Source organism: Uloborus diversus, chromosome 5 (assembly GCF_026930045.1).
Source record: "Uloborus diversus isolate 005 chromosome 5, Udiv.v.3.1, whole genome shotgun sequence".
NCBI classification, from domain to species: Eukaryota; Metazoa; Arthropoda; class Arachnida; order Araneae; family Uloboridae; genus Uloborus; species Uloborus diversus.
Window position 1 is genome coordinate 48,298,075 of NC_072735.1, and position 18,479 is coordinate 48,316,553.

The 18,479-nt window shown below is 32.3% G+C and overlaps 1 protein-coding gene across 1 annotated transcript in view; it reads right to left on the reverse strand.

Moving 5' to 3' along the window:
- Window positions 1-18,479, reverse strand: part of LOC129221898 (band 7 protein AGAP004871-like) — a 69,035-nt gene that overhangs the window by 40,829 nt on the left and 9,727 nt on the right. The window lies entirely within an intron of this gene.

Below are 18,479 nucleotides of genomic sequence, written 5' to 3' on the forward strand. Positions count from 1 at the left end.
GATGATAAATCACGTTCTACAGAGTTTTTTCTATCCTAGATAGAAAAATAAGAGGCTGACCTTATTAGGCCCACCCACCTTAGTACATGTACGACCGAATTGCTTAGTGGCATTGATAGTTTAGTTAAATTGAAGTGAAGTTACACAAATGATTAACAGTTGTAACTATTCCACGAACTATCTTAACAAATCGAAACTTTGATTTCACTGAAACTGACATTATTGTTCTTCTAGATTCAATAACTCACTTCAAGTTCTCTCCCTTCAATTACACACTTTTCAAAGTCTCATTTAGTCTCAAATGCTACATTTCACATTTCATCAGAGTAAATTAAGCGTTTCAAGGCTATAATGATATTTCAAGCCTTCATTAACTCTGAACTTTAGAGCATAGTTGAACAAGGCTCTTCTTAAATAAAAGTAATTCATTGCATAGTGGGCAGTAAAGTAAATTCAGTTTTGCTTATTTAACGAAATTCTGGGTACGTTGTTTCAAAATATTTCACCTACAGATTTTAATTACATTTTGATTTCGTAAGTAGATGTAGTCTAGTATTCTGAGATTGTATAAATGTAGTTCACTAAACAATATATTTTTCTCTTACAGTTGGTTGCATATGCAAATATCAAAATGGGAAGAAATTATGTTTCTTCTCTTGAAAGTAAATCGTTAACTAAATGGAAAAGTAATCAAAAGAAAACTCGTATGTTGTGGTCATCACGAAACTTTCTTATCTACTTATATAACGAAATATTCGATATAACGTATAACGACTCATATAATTACTACTATAAAATTCTGCTATTTGCAAAACGGGTAAATTTCGATAATTAGGAAATTGGCCATTTTAATTCATTGCCTTTAAATTCTTGGCACCAGTACTTGCACAAAAAATGTTTTTCCTTTCCGTGCGTAAACTAAGAATAAGTAAATATTGATTTAGATAGGGTTATCAGAAAACAAAAGAGTTGCCAAAATTAAAAAAGTATGACGACCGTGCCAATTTCTAAATTATCGAAAGATCTCTGCAAAAGGTAGAATAAAATAGTGAAAATTGAAAATCATTTTAAAAGCATTGCTTATGTTAGTTACAAACGTTTTATTTGTGATACAATACTTTAATATGATTTATCTTTCGCATTGTTGTATTAATTAAGCTATTTTATTCGAGCAAGGGCTGGCGAAAATCATTTCTCCTTGGAGCAATTAACGCCGAAGTTGAATCAGTGCTAGTTTCCGAATAGGTTTAACATTTTCCAAATTTTAACTAAAACGCTGCATTTTTTTTTTTTTTGGATATTACGCAGTGAATAAGAAACAGCATTTGATTTCAGTACCCCGTTTAAAGCTATTGGCGCCAAAATAGGTTCAGCACTTGTGCTCTCTAAGGAAGGTCTACTTGTCGATTAACTTTTGTTTGATTCGATTCATTGCTTCTTGAGATATAGCAGTCATAAGTAATAAGAAAAAAACGTTCCATTGCTCAACCCCTGTTTGAGCTATTGGCACAAAAATTCAATCAACACCTGAATCTCCTAGGATCAAGATATGGACCAAATTTTGTTTGATTCCTCCCGTTACTTCCTGAGATATAGCTAGCGGAGAATACGTTCGATTGCTCAATTCCCCCCCCCCTTGCAGGAATTAGCGCCCAAAACTAATGGCCACCAACTAACAAGGGGCACATGTATGTACCACATTTCGCTCCATTTCATGCTGGAGTTTTTGCTTCAGAGTGGCTACAAAAAACCGGTCACAGATATACAGACACACACACAGTCACAGACATTTTCAAAAAACGGTCAACAGTCGTTTCAAATGGTAAACTTCTGTTACATTAACTACTTCTGGAACAATAATTTTAAAGGTAAACATACAAATGAACAAGCATTGGATCGTGCAGGTGTCGTATGTCACTTTCAGGGCTCAAGTGCTATGTCGTGTTGTATTTATTCTGTTAAATCAGCAACATTTTTTAGGTTATAAATGGCATTTTTATTTTCAAATAGTGTTCGATAAATCATTGATGGAGAATCACTCGAGACAAAAAATTGACGCTCTGGAACTTGTTGAGAAATAGCGGTGGCAGGGGGACGAAACTTGGAATTAGTAAATAGCGGCATCTAGTCCTATTATTGGTTAGGCAAAAGCTTGGACAAAGAGCTCAAGTCACGTGACTCAACAACGACGAACGGTTGATCCGTTTTGCGTGAAATTAGTGAAGGAAACCTGATTTCTTCCAATGCTTTTCCTAAAAGTCTATCACACGACTTGGTGTCTTTAATTCACGAATAAAAATCTTCACTCCCTCCAATTTATCTCTTCTCAATGGGATGAACGTTATTTTCTCAGGAAATGCCGCCTAAAAACGATCAAGAATGGCAGCGCAACGGCATAAATCAGTAACTTTCCGAACAAATTATTTCTGCCAAGATTAAGGAGATATAGCAACGAGAAACATAGTGATCTTTTAGGAAAATGTTCCCTAGATCATAACTTCGGACTCTAATTCAGTGTGCTTACACTGAAAACTTTTCGGCAACGAAGATGTTTTCTTACAACACTCTTTGTAACAATATACGTCCAGCACTGGCAACACGCTAACAATTCTTATCTGAGAAAAAAATCTTCGTTCTATCTTGGTACCGTTGAAATCAGAGTATATATTACCCACAAGAAAAAAACCCCATAAATATTATGAATGGCTTCAAGGGAACTGGCGTGTTTTCCTGCAATTCAAGTGTTTTTCAGGACTGAATTCAAGTCAAGTTATATCACTGATCGGCCAGACTTCCAATCTCCTAGATCTATTATTGAATCTGTTTGTCTCCAGCAGCAACCAATGTTGGAAGAAAATAGAATAACTGGATGTACCTGTCCGAGAGCAGATTCATTTGCTATTGCTACTTCATTCAATAGTTACGATTTGGAGTTTCTTACTGAAGATTGGGCTATGTCTCAGCTAAACCCACATACGTCTCTGAACATTACTCCAGATCATATACAACCTTATCCTAAAGCTGGAGAGAGTCAGATAAGAAAAAAAGGATGGAAACGAAAGAGATCTACAGCAATACTCTTTAATACTCCAGTCAAAAGGCTCCTCAGGAAAAAAGAATCGCAGCAGAAAAACGCAAATCATCATAAAAAAGTCCCCAAAACATACAAGAAATCTCTGAATCCAAGAAAAAAGGAATGTAAACTAAAAGAAACATAAAAAAGAAGAACAGAGGCAAATAAAATTGCTCATTTCAAATAATGTTTGCATTTGACAGCATTAACTTCTAAAATCACCGTTGAACCTATTATATGGTGTAACATACTTAATTTTAAAGCAATTACAACAATAATTTCGCTTTTTTTTTCATCCATTGGTAAGTTTTACTTGCTTATTCAAAGCATCATTGAGGCTTTATGGGAAATGTTTGTGTCAATTATGAGTTTTCCCAATTCGCTAACTTATCCCATACGACTCGCCAACTTACCCCGTGAAGGGGCAAGTGTGCGAACTCTGCGAAGGTTCACAAAAAATATATAAAAAATAGACAAAGCATAGTACTGTCAAAACAAAAATACGAATTTATTGATGATACCATACAGATTATCCAAGCAATAAAAGAAAAATTTTCTACTTTATTTACAACCTTTAAAAAAAATAAAGTTTAAAAAGTTCGCCAACTATCCCCAATCTCCCCTAAATAAAGCAAGCGTGCTTTTCACAAACAGAAGACTCGATTTGCATATCCATAATCCAATCCGGATTTGCATATTCATTCAATGAGAGTGGATTTAATCTTACTGCGCTTATACCTTCAGATGTGACAGCATGTCTCTTAAATTATAATTGTCTTGCTCAACTCCCTATTGTTGTCTATAGATAGTTTTCCACAACTGCATCAAATTGTGAAGTATGTCAGAGCAGAAGGAACAACACTTTACGTTGATTTTCTGCATTTAACGTTTGGGCAAACAAAATGTGATTTTGGAAAAGAATGTCGTGTAACAAAGTCTGTTCAGTATGGTTAAGTATAGTCATCTGTAATTTCGTTAAATAGTGCGAACCATAAAAATTTCGTAAGAACTTTCTCGAAATTTTTAACATTAACTATAAATTATTTCTCCAGTTTTAAGCTGCAAACTAATAGATTTAATGCAATTTTGTGCGAAACTTTCACACCTAATGTAACCCAAAGTAAAATAAAATTAAAAATAAATGCATAATAATATAATCATTACATTTTATGCCGTTTTTTTCCCAGCTTTTTAAATCAGTAAAACTTTGGATGTAGAACTATATATTCTATACATACTATACAGATGAGGAAAAGTATATGATAACACTATACTTTTCGTCATCTGTGATATCCTTAAAAGTTTTATTTCATTTACTTTTATGAAAAATGATTGGATTTCAGGCTTTTTTATGACAGCACCGTTAAAATACAATTTTTTGGGCTTGTATACCGTAGACGGACCACAGCATATAAGCCTGGAGAACCGTTACGTTATATTCTAAAAACTGTTAAATTTAGGTGAAATTTTAATGTATAAGTTGTTTCACTTTACATTAAGGTCGTTATATAGTTTAATATGGCTCTGATAATTTGATGCTTGACCTTGGCCATGGTTACTTTTTTCTGGGGAGATCAGTAAAAATGGGCTGCTGTCTGTTTGCTCGCAGTTTCGCTGATATTTAAATTTCCCTAGCCCTGAATACATTAAAAGATATGAGTGAAACTGAAAAACAGGGGTGGAGGGGGGGGGACACCTCAGAGTCACACCACACAAATATGTTGGTTAAATATATTAATTGCATAAATTTTGCCTAGTGTTAAAATTTGCTGAAACTCACATTTATTTTTAAGTTTATAGATGAAAACCAATAACATCAGACATTTCTTTAGCAGCTTATGCATAAATACGATTTTTTACAATGATATTTGTACAACACTGAATGTACACACTGTGTACAAAACTTCGTACACACTGTGAAACCTCCACAATTAATCAAAAAATTCTGTTAACTCAGTGCGTTTATCAATTTCTAAATCGTACGGTGAACCTTTGCCACACTTTGTTTATCATACACATTTTAATTGAGAAATAAAGATATTTGATTATTAAAACTGATGATATAATTACACTTTCAAAATAATAAAATAAATTTTCTAATTGAGAATAAGTTTGAAAGTGCAAATAAGCAAGTGAGCAGTCGTTCATTGCCATGTCTTTTCCAAATAAGTGAAATCTAAAATTCCATTAAATATTATGCAAGAAAAAAAAACTGATCAATAATTCGCAACATAATGAACGCTGCATGCAATACTTGTCATTTCATCAAAAATAAACACAAAAAAATTTTAAACAAACAAGTCATTTGCGAGACTGCCCAAGGATCATTTGAAAACTGGTCTTTTGAATGGAAAGGAACGTTTTCCTTTTTTTTAAAAAATTCTCTTTGTAATGTGCGAAAGAGAAATTCATTAAATTTAGATTCTGTTTAGCATCATACTGTAATTTAGCGTAGGAAATGAGATTTAAGAATCAATACTTACACATGGGATCGAGCTTCGTGTGTATACAAGTGAATATATTTGATGTGCCATCGCCCGGTGTTTGCTAGACGCATGCGTCACCGTTACCATGACAACCCTAATCAATGGGGTGCCTTCGGAAAAAGTGTCGGGAGTTGAGTTGTTGCTATTAGTCTATCCCGAGCATCCGAGGGAAATGAGTTGTTTTTCTCTGATATAGGTGGATGGTTTTTATATGTTTTTCTTAATATTAAGATACATATCTCGATAGTTTCAACAATAAGCACTTTAATTCCTTCATTATTCGACTAAATTTGGTTAATACTGAGTAACATTTTTTAAAATAAAATAATCTGCTTAGCTCGCATGGAAAAACTGGAACAGTCCTCCGGGGTAATTTAGAGCCGCAATTCTATATTCAAGAAATAGTTTTTTTTTTTTTTTTTGCATAAAACGGAAGAAACATTTCCTAACTATTGTTTAGTTTTTAAAAATTAAGAAATAAAGAGTTTTTAACTATTATTCTGATTTAGCTGTCCTGCCATGAGGGTAACTTGTAGTCACGTAAGTAATGGGATGCGAAATAAATTATCTTAATAAACGTGGTGCAATTTTAAAACATCTAAATAAAATTTTGACATGTTTAAAAAAAAACTCCCCTTTCGTATATCGCAATTTGCCAATATTTATATCATATATAATATTGCACAGAATACTACACTGTAGGAAGAGCACTATCACTAACTTAAAAAACAGCTTCCAATTAGTGACTTATGAGTTATTGAATAATGCATTGAGTTGTGATAAATATTTTTTATCCTTGTAAAACAAAGAGCAGAAAACTTATTTCATAACCTTGCCATATGAGTGCATCGCTTAGTCTACTAGTATTTTACAGTCCAAATGAGCGAAAATATTGAATTAACTTAACCGGAATGGCTTAAAGTTTCCCTAATGACTGAATTCCTTTGAGGAAATGTAGCTTGATAATTTTAAAAATTATATTTTTTAGAGAAACACGAACACTTCTTTTTTTTCAGACTAAAACGATTCAATTTATTTTATGCTCCCGTTAATACATTCTTCATATTAAGATCCGACATGTTTGTGCTATCCAAAAATACTATTATTTTGAAAAATATTAGTCATCATACTTGATTGTCCGAGGGAATATTAAGGAAATTTTCTCTTTGGTGCAGTTCCGTTTACTCATTAACAATTAAGACAAGACAGTTTCAGAAATAAAAAGCACTTTCCAGTATCCAACGCAGGTTCTGTAACTTTTGCTCCAAGCTAAGTCTTCAAGTAATTTTGAATACACGTTTTGAGCAGTAAAAGCACTTATCCGAATGAAATTTTATCTCTTTTTTTTTTTTTGTAAAAGCGAAACAAAATATTATTTTGGAAACGATATCAAGTCGAAATATTAGGCATTAAATTTCAATTAATTTCAACGAGTATTGTATTTCAGTTAGAAAAACTTAAGACGGAGCGCGTTTTTTCTAACTTGTAAGTATGAAAATTAGAGGATAGCAAAATGTAAACTTGAATTAAAAAAGAAAGTCAATATAAATTTCAACACTGAATAGGTAAAAGACATACTTAAAAAAAGGAACATTTTTAGCGCACTAGTTTACACGTATTTAATTTTAAGCAGAATGCGATGACTTGTTTTATTTTGCTTCAAAAGAAACCGATGGTTTTATTTTTTAATAGTTCACCAACAATGATATAAAAACTAAGATTGAAAATAAAATGTTTTTTTCCTTGTAATCATTTGACTAGAGGCAAAATCATTTGCTGCTTCTTCTTTTTCGCATGATTTTTTTCTTTTTTTTTTTTTTAATTTTCAGGATCCATAAATTGAATAATACCGCTCAGCCAATTAATAAACCAAGAAGATAGAGAGAGAAAAAGAAAATCACATAGGTCTAAGTTGTATGGGTTAAAACCTTTTTAAACAAAAAAAAGTTTCAGTGATTTCGGTATATTTTCTCAAAATGTTTTTAAAAAAAAATGTTAGATGCGTGTCAATGCACATTTCCCCCGTCTTTTAGCAAATTTTAAAACTGTTACATTGAAATACTTACTGAAAGTATTCTGACTTTTTTTTTTGTTTCTAGCGATACGTTTACGGTTTTCTCTCTCTGCCTGTCTCGCTTGCCTTTCTTTATTTTACCTTAGAAAGAAGTCTTTACAAGAAAAGTAAATGTTTACTCGAGGAAAATATGTATCTGTAAGTATGTGAGCCTCTTTCTTTCTTGTGGGAACAATCAGATGAAGCTTCTTGTGGGAATCATCAAATTAAAAAGCAAAACATTTGAGAGTTGTTCTTTGTTCCACTTGTTGCTCTGACTAATTTTAGTTTAGTTTTAAATGTTTCAACAATTTTGCATTAAGCTCCGCCGGAAGATTGAATAGTTTAAAAAGATTTATTATTTCGTGAAACTGCCATTGGAAAGAAATTTTGATGTTGAACATCCACTAGACGGGATAGCTTGATTTCATTTAATTGAAAGTATTCTCTAAAGCTGAAAAATAGTTTGTGACTACGTGAGAAATTTAAATCGCTCTAGCTAAGAACCAATAACGTCAGGTAAAATCTAAATATGTTTTCGGCTCCCAATTTAAAAATATATGACCATTTGGACCCATCACCATTAATGACGTAACACAGCAGAACTCTGCGCCATGTTCATGCTGATGTTTCAGGAATGTGGAGGTATTTTATAGAAAAGTAGCTGCGAGAACATGGCACAGAATTCAGCTGTTTACCTCCATGGACGGTGTTTAGACAGATGTTTATGACAATTAGGACATTAAAAATAACTTTGTCTAACAAACGCACGATCATAAGAAACATAAAGTTGAAAATAAAGAAGAGGAGTACCCTCACTTCCGAATCATTGTTGAAATACAAAGCGTAGGAACACATGGAATGAATTTTGTCTTATAGCCCAGCTCATTGCAAATAGGAGATACATCTTTTGGATCCACTATTTTTGGAGCAGCTTAGAATTTTTTGGACAAAAAGTGGACGGGGGGGGGGGGCAGTAAGTGAAGGCTGAAAACTGTTTAGTTTCAGAGCGTTATGTCGCGGAGGGATACCAGGAAGATTCTCAAGCAGTGCCGAATCCTACGAATTTTCCAAACCGGGACAAAAACTGGATACTGCCGTCCTTTCACGTCTTTCTTCAAGTTTTTACTCTTTGTTCCAACAAAAAACTCCCACATAAATAAGGGGAATTTGCCACCCCCCCAAAACTGCAGACCGGCGGCAACTGCCTTGGCTTATTCACTCCTAGATCCAGCACTATACCCAAGTAAGTCTCAATACAGAGAAATCTTTAGTTTCTTTGCATTTTACCTCTTTAAACTCCGCACCATCAACTTTCCACACTTTGTGAAACTTAGTAACAGGACACATATATTCCAGATACATACGATGTGTGTTCCCAAATTTCGAAGCAGATAGTTAGCAGTTACCCCTTAAGTATAATTCAGCTTAGTTTGAAATTTAATATTTTGTTAAATTTTTACTTATGAAGAATTGTTACACCTAATTCGACAGTAAAAGCAAACAACAGGATTCAATTAGTTATTTTTTCACTTATTAATTTTAAGTTAATTGACAAAAATGATGAATGCTTTTGAAAACTTACTCTTTTCCTAACGAAATGCAAAAGAATATTGTGTCCAGTGAGTTGATACGAAAATATCTTAAGATTGACTGCGTCATTTAAAAATAAAATAATACCAAAAAAAAAAAAAAAAAAACAATAAACCCCTAATTATGAAGAATTGAGGCAGATAAAGGATATTATTATCTACTTATGATTGATCGTTGTTTGCATGCAGCACTTCCGTAAAGGCTTAACATGTTTGGCTAAGCGATTTTCGAAGACAACAATGATGGAAATTGATGTACAAGTCCTTATACAACCGAGGAGGTAATTTAATATAGTTTCCATGCTAACATAAATAAAGGCAGGTTTCTTCCTTACCTCGTTTCATAAGACTAAAAGCATTAGATACTGACGTAAACTGGATGTATTAATATCAGTATCAATCAACTATTAATGTGAGGCGCACCTAAAAGATAGCTACAGATATAGTTTCTGTCAAGATAACGTCTGCCATCTTTTTCGTTGAATTTACTTGACTGCAGTATTCGTGTGCAATTTCGGATGTGACGCATTAGCAATAGTTTTCTTAAATATTCTGCTCCAGCATTTCTGCTTGTGGCTTAGCTTAACAACTAGTTTAAGGAGGAAACTCAGACTGTATTGAATTTTGCTTTTAAGATTCCGAAAAAGAGTAGAAAAACTGCTACCCTAATAAATAGACAAATGAATAAAATCAAATAAATAAGTAAATAAATAAAACATTAAATAAATAAGTATATAAGCATAAAATAAGGTAAATAAATAAATAAAATAAGTAAACAAATAAATAATTAATAAATTGGACATAAATAAGAAAATGTTGATAAAAATAAATCTAATTGAAAATTTTAGAAGAGATTTAATTTATAAGGACACATTATTTACCTCTTTCACATACGAAGCAAGTACATATCACACAGTAGAAAATTTTAATAAGAGCTGAATGTTTTAAACGGCTCATCTGGTTACTGAATTATAAGGACATATTATCGATCGAACTTTTTAAATCTATCAGTGGTATTATTAAAATTTAAACCCGATCTCTTTGAGAAATCAATCGAAGTAGAGATTTCTAGAGACGTAATTAAATATCTAGATTTCTATCATCACATAATCCCCTCTTCCAGTTTGCTAATAAGAAGGCTGTTTAAGATGCATAAAACTCCGAACAAACCAAACATATGATATTGTTTTGATCAATTTACATACGAATGTTTTCCTTCTTCTTTTTATTCTAATTATCTTGTTTTAATAATATAAATAAATAAGTCTTGACAAGTAATTACTTTTAGGGAAATAATGAACCATTTTTATTTCTTAGTTAATGAAAAAAGAGCAAAACTCTGACAGGAAATTTGAAAATCATTATTTAGGAAAAAATAGCGTTTTATTGTATTAATTTTCTTTTCTGAACACAAATACAATTTGGACTTTTTATTTAGACTTTTATTTTAACTCTTTTGAGATAAAGGATTGGATAAACTGCATTGACTTGTTGAAGTTTATTTCATGTTGAATACGATTTATTTAGTACTGAGATTTAACATCAATATTTCTTCTCTTGAAAAAGGGCTCAAAAATTTTATAAATATCCGAAATATTCATAAGTAAACTAAGTCACATTCTCTCCGTTTGCTAACTTTCATGTGTAATTTTTAAATGCATTCATTTTTGTAATATATTATTTTTGATTCATCAGCAAATATAATCATACAAACTAATTTATGTCGGAAAATGAAGTTAAAATCTTTACAAATAATAAAGCTGAAAGTCTGGATCTCTGTTTGTCTGGATGTCTGGATCTCTGTGACGCGCATTGCGCCTAAACCGTTCAGCCGATTTTCATAAAATTTGGCACAAAGTTAGTTTGTAGCATGGGGGTGTGCACCTTGAAGCGATTTTCCAAAATTCGATTTTGTTCTTTTTCTATTGTAGTTTTAAGAACATTTTTTCGAGCAAAATTATCATAAGATGGACGAGTAAATTACCAAGTTATCATGACGTGGAACCGCAAAATGGGTAAGCCAATTAGCGAGAAATTCACTATACATTATTTGTAAATATACAGGCGAACCAAAAGACCTTTTAATTTTTCTACTACGGGCGAAGCCGTGCGGGTACCACTAGTATTAAATAAAAGGAATGAAAGCTATTCGTTGTCTTCAAGGAAAGAATTCAATTTAGAAGATCACCTAGTAATTTCAAAACTTAGTTTAAAGAACGTTTCTTTTAACGATGTTTATTCCTATAGGCTTAAATATGACAGATCTATTTGTTTGAAAATGGGATTTATTATTGTTTTATTTATTTTCAGTCTTAATAAACAACCATACATTCTTTATAAGTTACACTTATCATTCAATTAGTACTTACTATTAAAATATTTTGCGTATTTTCTGTTTAAAGATTCATGTAACTATCACAGTTGCGGACGATAAAAACGAAAAACAACATTTACATTCGTGACAAAATGACCTATTATGTAATGGTTGTTATAGTGTAAACGCTAATGAAAATGTTTATGTGATATACTTAATGCAATGACAAGTAAAACACGCAAATAAGGTGCGTCATGTGAAGGATAAAGGGAGAAATATGTAATAAAAAGAAGATAGTTATCAGATATTTAGTTGAATAAAAAGAAACCAGTATTTTTTGTTTCCCTCAGAGAGAATATAATAATTTTTATCCGCAATCGATTTATATTCTAAGTCGTTCCCACTGTGTTTAAAGTTATATGCACAAATAAAGGTGAATATTCAAATATTTTTACTTTTGCTCTTCCAAAAGAAAAATAGAATATTCAAATGTCTTTAAATTTAAGTAGGTAAAAATAAAGGCAAATACACTGTTTGTACTTCCAACACAACTGAAGGATAAAGGGGTAAAATATGTAATAAAAACAAGATAGTTATCAGATATTTAGTTACAAAAAAAGAAACCGGTTTTTTTGTTTCCGTCAGAGAGAAAATAATAATTTTTATCCGCAATCGATTTATATTCTAAGTCGTTTATACTGTATTTCAACTTATATGCACAAATAAAGGTGAATATTCAATCACGTTTACTTTTGCTGTTTCAAAAGTAAAGGACAGTTGCGGTTATTTTTCTTCAGAAAATGGAAAAGATCTGAGATCCTAGTTCAAAATGAGAAAAGCAACAAAACACAACTAGCAAAGGACATTGCCAACACGTGTTTCAGAATGCAAGAATGCAACAAAAAAACCTCCATTTTTGTCGCATAAAAAAATTAAAAAATATTATATGCCATTCTTACGAGAAAGACTTGCAAAGGATGTAATAATAAGTACGACACTAAAAAGAAAAAGCAGAAATGAATCCCACAGTTGAAAGAGATAAGATACACCTGCATATACTATAAACAGGGTGGATTTCCAACTTTTTCAAGTATTCTCATTTACTCAATCCGTATGTACGGTGTGACATGTTTGCGTTTATATTTGCACTTATTCTCGAAGTTTAAAAGTTTGACTTTTAACTGCGATTCGTTCGAATATAAAGGACCGCTATGCATAAAAATATAAAGTACTAGCTTTCTAAAAAAAATGTGTACTTGAAAAATAATAATTGGTACGTTTTGCGGTTCGTACGGTCACTCCCGAAACATGCACAAGTCATTATTTCTTAGACACGAGAAAACTTTTTAGAAATTTGATACTTCATAGTTTGATACGTAAACGTTCCTTGTATTCAAATGTATCACAGTTAAAAGTCAAACTTTAAGATTCTGAGATTATAATGTAAATATATGCATAACAAGATCTTATTTGTGCAAATAGATTGAGCTAAATAAACCTTCTAGATATTTAAAGACTCTCAGAGGTCGAGATGAAATAGATAGGAGCATTTCAGTGCAATTTTATTGGAGTTAAATTGTGGTTCGAAAAAAAAGCTGGACGTTACCTTCCATAAGGTTTCCACAAATTTGAGGAACAATAAAATGTCATTCTCATTCCGAGCATTACTGGCTCATAGTTAAGAAGAAGTTAATGCAAAAATTTATTCTTTCAGTCTTGCAAAGTTTCCACGGATATTTTAGGAAAACTCTTCCCGGATATAATCTAAACAGGGCTATATTTCGGGGCTTATCAGATCCACAGCTTTTTCTCACTAGGGACTTTTTTCTGTGATGGTCTCTGAAGGGTGGAGAGAGTAACATGATAAACCTCATACCATAAAACTAAAGAAACTAAATGAACTAAAAGAAATTACATGAATTCAAACTGTCCTGTGTTCGGCGAGAAAGGAAAAGGTTTGTTGAAGGTTAGAAGTATGGTTGCATAGAAAAAATACACACTTGAATGGCGCGAAAAGTAAAATGGGATACAGTAAACTTCCAATTATCCGCGGAATCAGGTGTTACGGTGACCGCGGATACGCGAAAATAGCGAAAAATCCGAATAATAGGCAAAAAACGATATTTAATGTGTACAATAGCTAAAAAATATTAATAACACTTACACATACATTTAAATTATTACTCAAAGCATTGCTACATTGCACCTACTGACATTGAATATAAAAAATGTATGTAAAATCTAAAAGCAAATACAAACACAATCATGAGTTTGCAAAAAAAATGTGAAAAGACCGGCGGATAATCCTACCGCAGATAATCGGGAGTTAGATGTACTTCACTCAACTCAAACTTGAAAGACAGTGTGATAGTAAACATTTCTTAAAAACGTTGAGTACTTTAAACATTCCGGTTTATTAGAGGTGCTTCGTGTTTAAGTTTTTCCTTCGTAAACAAAGAATTTGTTTCTATATCAAAAGCACATAGTCACATGTTAGGAATTGTTTCCATCAGTTGTAAATTAAAATTTCTAGTTTCTCAGTTTATATTAACATTACAACTATCACTTATTGTTATAATTTTTTTTTTGTCTGCTTCTTCTGGCAGAATTGAGACCAGAGCAAAAAATAATACCAGTCTTGAGAACTATAATTTCAATTTTGCAGGAAAACATTTAAAAAATAGGTGGTACGATTCTCTGCAGAAGTTTCAGAGAAAAATGTTTCAGCGGCATGTTCAACTATCAAAAGTATTTCTTGCATTTCATTAAAAGATTATAGTATGTAATATTTCTCAACCTTTCCCACTTAAAAACTGCTTAAGGCTTTTACGGCCGACGTCAATATGAAGAAATAATGTTTCCGGGCTTATTGGACCGTGGTCTAAAGGAAAAAAGGAAAATCCATTGGATTCTCTTTTTCCTTTAGACCACTGCCCCAATATGCCCGGAAACGTTATCTCTTCATATTTTCCCACTTAAGATCATGCCGCAGTCTGGATCTTTCGTTATTGGATCCCTAATTGAGTTAAATGAAAATGCTAATGGAAGTGATTACCAAAAATTGATTTGTTACTAGAAACCCGAGTTACACAATAGTTCCTTCAATGCACATCTTTCTTTCTGTATGTCATAATAGGAATGTCCCGCAGCTGCCATGGCTATTCACCTCTGCTTTGTTCAAACAACAACAGTCCCATTTTCAATCGTTTTTCTCGTCAGAAATAAATAAGGAATATCGACTTATTTCTGGAAATTCTTACGACATTTACCTTCTGTTCGAAAACACTGCGTATGCAGTAGCACGTCGAAAAACATCTATTATTCAGATCCCAAATGGTTGTCCATAATCACATGATTTAAAATCAATGAACGAAGAGTCTCTTCCAACTGTTTTCGCTTATTATGAATTCTCTGAACTTGAGAACTGGACAAATCAACCGTTAATTTCTTTTGAGAGAAGATTTTAAAAAATCCATTCGACTGACACCTACAAATACATACATCTACCGAAGTTCAAACAACAACTATCCATTTTTTAACCGAGTTTGAGAATTAATTATTATCCTGTCATGAGCAGGTAAATAGCAGTATCTGCAGAAATGAGTTTTTAAGATATTTGAAAAAACTCGCTTTGGATTCAATCATAACGAAAGGTAAATGATGAATGCGACTTTTTTCCAAGCTTTTTTTTCCGGAGGAAGCCAAATAGGAAAGCTTACAGTACAATAAAGCTAACGTAGATGACAAAACTGCAAAAATATGAAAAATGAAAAAAGATTTTTTTCACAGGAAAAAGGGTGACTATTCCGATTAAGTTTCACTTTCCCTAGGTCGAATATTTTGACTTGAATTGAGCCAAAATAGGGGTCTTAACTATGCGGTCTTTTTCCATATTCCTTTGAATGTGATCGATTATATCTGTTTCAAAGTGAATTAGCAAAAAAGGCGTTAACTATAATGTGGAAGCAAAATTATTACAAATAGTATTAATTCAGAAAGGTCATAATTAATAAAGTTGTTTTTTGACATAACTAGATACATGATAAATATGGTAGCATCCGCGGAGATCCATGTTTTACACTTCGCTCAAAATTAGACTGGAGAAAATTGAAGCTATTGTAGAGTATCTGTCTAAATTGTGTGATATAGCATGTTAATTAAATCGTGCTAATCCAGGCTCACACATTAAATCACACGAATAGACATACTTCACCTCAAATCTGCTACTGCTCTTAAAACATAGTCCCATCAGATTAGCGGTACAATTATACTGCCTCTATTAAACAAACTATTAAACAAACTAGTGGTACCCGCACGGCTTTGCCGTAATAGAAAATTAAAAGGTCTTTTGGTCCACCTATATATTTACAAATAATGTATGGTGAATTTTCTCGCCAATTGACTTGTGCCCATGTTACGGTTCCACGTTATGATAATTTCGTAATTTACTCGTCCATCTTATGATAATTTTTTCTTAAAATTGGAATAGAAAAAGAACCACATCGAATTTTCGAAAAATCGCTTCGAGGTGCACGCCCCCATGCTACAAACTAACTTTGTGCCAAATTTCATGAAAATCGACCGAACGGTCTAGGCGCTATGCGCGTCACAGAGATCCTGACATACAGAGAGACTTTCAGCTTTATTATTAGTAAAGAAGAAGAATTATCGAACATCATGCTTACTTTTAATAGAAAACTCTTCTGATAAAATAATTAATTCTTTTATATTTTGACTGTATTTTTGAGGTATCCACATCAATTTTTAATTTTAGCGAATATGAGAGATATGCTAAGAGGTAATTTCGTTTTATAACTTAACGCAACACTACGAAGTTTCAGTTTAGGTATTCTTCCCATTCTCCTAGACCCACTTTTAGCCATCATTGGAATTTTTCTTGCGTCAATAACCGTCTTCACATCTACTGTCTGAGAAATAGTACAAACAACTGTTTATTTAAATTTAATATTTTAATTTTTTTATATCTTAATTGCTCTTTAAAAAATCATTTTTCTTTTAGTCTTTACCAAATGTTAGTAGTTGAGTCAAAATGTCGGTAATTTTTAAATTTTAATTTGATGTAAATTTTAATCATTCTTTGGTTATTTTGTATTGTTTTTGCGGTTTTTTTTGAATTTTTTTCTGTTAAACAGTAAGTTGCCGCCTTAATACCCAAGTTTTATCTTCAATTGACGAGTTGAGCCGCACCATGGCTGCTGTTTCTCAATGGTGAGGTAAATTTACTTTACCTACCAGATCGTTAGCACTCTCAGCTTCAATGAGATGACATCTGCCATCAGCTCGATTATTCACTATTCCAGGCTAATGAGTCCATAACAAGGACGAAACTGTAATCTCTGGATGTGATAACTGTACTGTCGGTACATTACACATTTCTTCTGTATTTTAAAAAAGAAATTTGTAAAATAAACTGTACTTTTCAACTCTAGGCTAATCACAACATAATTTTGATTGTTAACCTCTTCAAAATATATATCCTCATATAAATAATAGCCAATGATCGAGTAACCCGCATGTTTCAACAATGAAACTCGCGCCACGGCATGATAATTTGATAATATGATTTGGTAGAGTGTAACATGCAGCGAAATTCTTTATTGTGACAAGGCTTAACTCGATCCCGTGACTTTAACTTTTTTACTGGTAAGACTGTCATTTCAGAGGAATGAAGAAACGTAAAAATTGTCAACAATGACCGCTATATACTGGAGTAAAGGATTAATCCACTGGAGTTAGGGATCCTTAACCTTAAGCTACTTAAATTACCTAACTGAACTAAATTAAAACTACCAAAATATCACCAAACAAGCAATTACTGCGTTCAAATGTAGAAGCAAATTTTCACCCTTCACGACGATGGGCGACTTTCTAGTTTTACAATAATATAGCTGAGAAACACATGCGACCTTTTTTGTTAGTATAGAGACTTTGCACACAGGAAAATTAAGTTTGAATTAAGTAGATGCTGCAAGAATATTTGGGAGGTTGTAATAGAATTATATTCCGAGCTTATAGGACGTGGACACAAACCAGGACAAATTTATATATAATATTCTATTGATATATTTCAATCTAATTCATTGTTCCTTAGAATCCTGAAGAAGCCCGAGACAAAGCAAAAAAAAAAAAAAAAGCTAGAAGGAGCCTGCAAGAACGAATTATAATAATTTTGTTATTCGTACCGGTCTCTAAAAAAATCAGTTTGTTCAATAATAAAGCTTAGATTGTAATGTATCAATAATCCGTACTTTCCCGTTATAGATACGTCAGTTGGTGCATTTTCACCTTGGTGCTAATCTTTTATTTTATTCCCTGCTGTCATGTCAACTCAAAACTAATTAAAAACTATTTATTTGGTATTACCGAAAGTTAGTTTGTAGCTTTAATGAACTTTAAACCAAAACAAGCCATAACGTAAGACTAAATGTCCTATCAATGAAAAAAAAAACACTCCAAGTAATTAAATTACATCATTGAAATGTAATATAATTCGTCAAGGGCAAACACAAGCCATTAAAAACGAAAAAAGTTCGATTAAAATGTTCGCCTGTCGTAAGACAACAACAAAAGCTCCATTAAATTGTTAAATAATCCGCTAAATAAATGTATCGAGACATTAATAAACATAAAAGTTCCACCAAAATGTAAAATTAGGTAATTTTGCTATTTTCAGCCAGTCAAAAAATAAACAATTCGCCAAGCCAAGTAACGTACCTAGAAGGGACAAGTACCACAACTCCTAATGATTCACAAGTTCAAAAGTTACAAAAGGAGTTTATTTATTGCAACAAAAATAGTTTTTTGGAGTTCACTGACCGCTTCAGAAGACAAAAGCTAATTAAAGTGATATTACTAAACAATAAAAATCAAGGAACTCGAATATACCTGTGTACTTCAAGTGGTCAGTCAAAAACTATGAACAGTGAAAGAAATTGCGAAG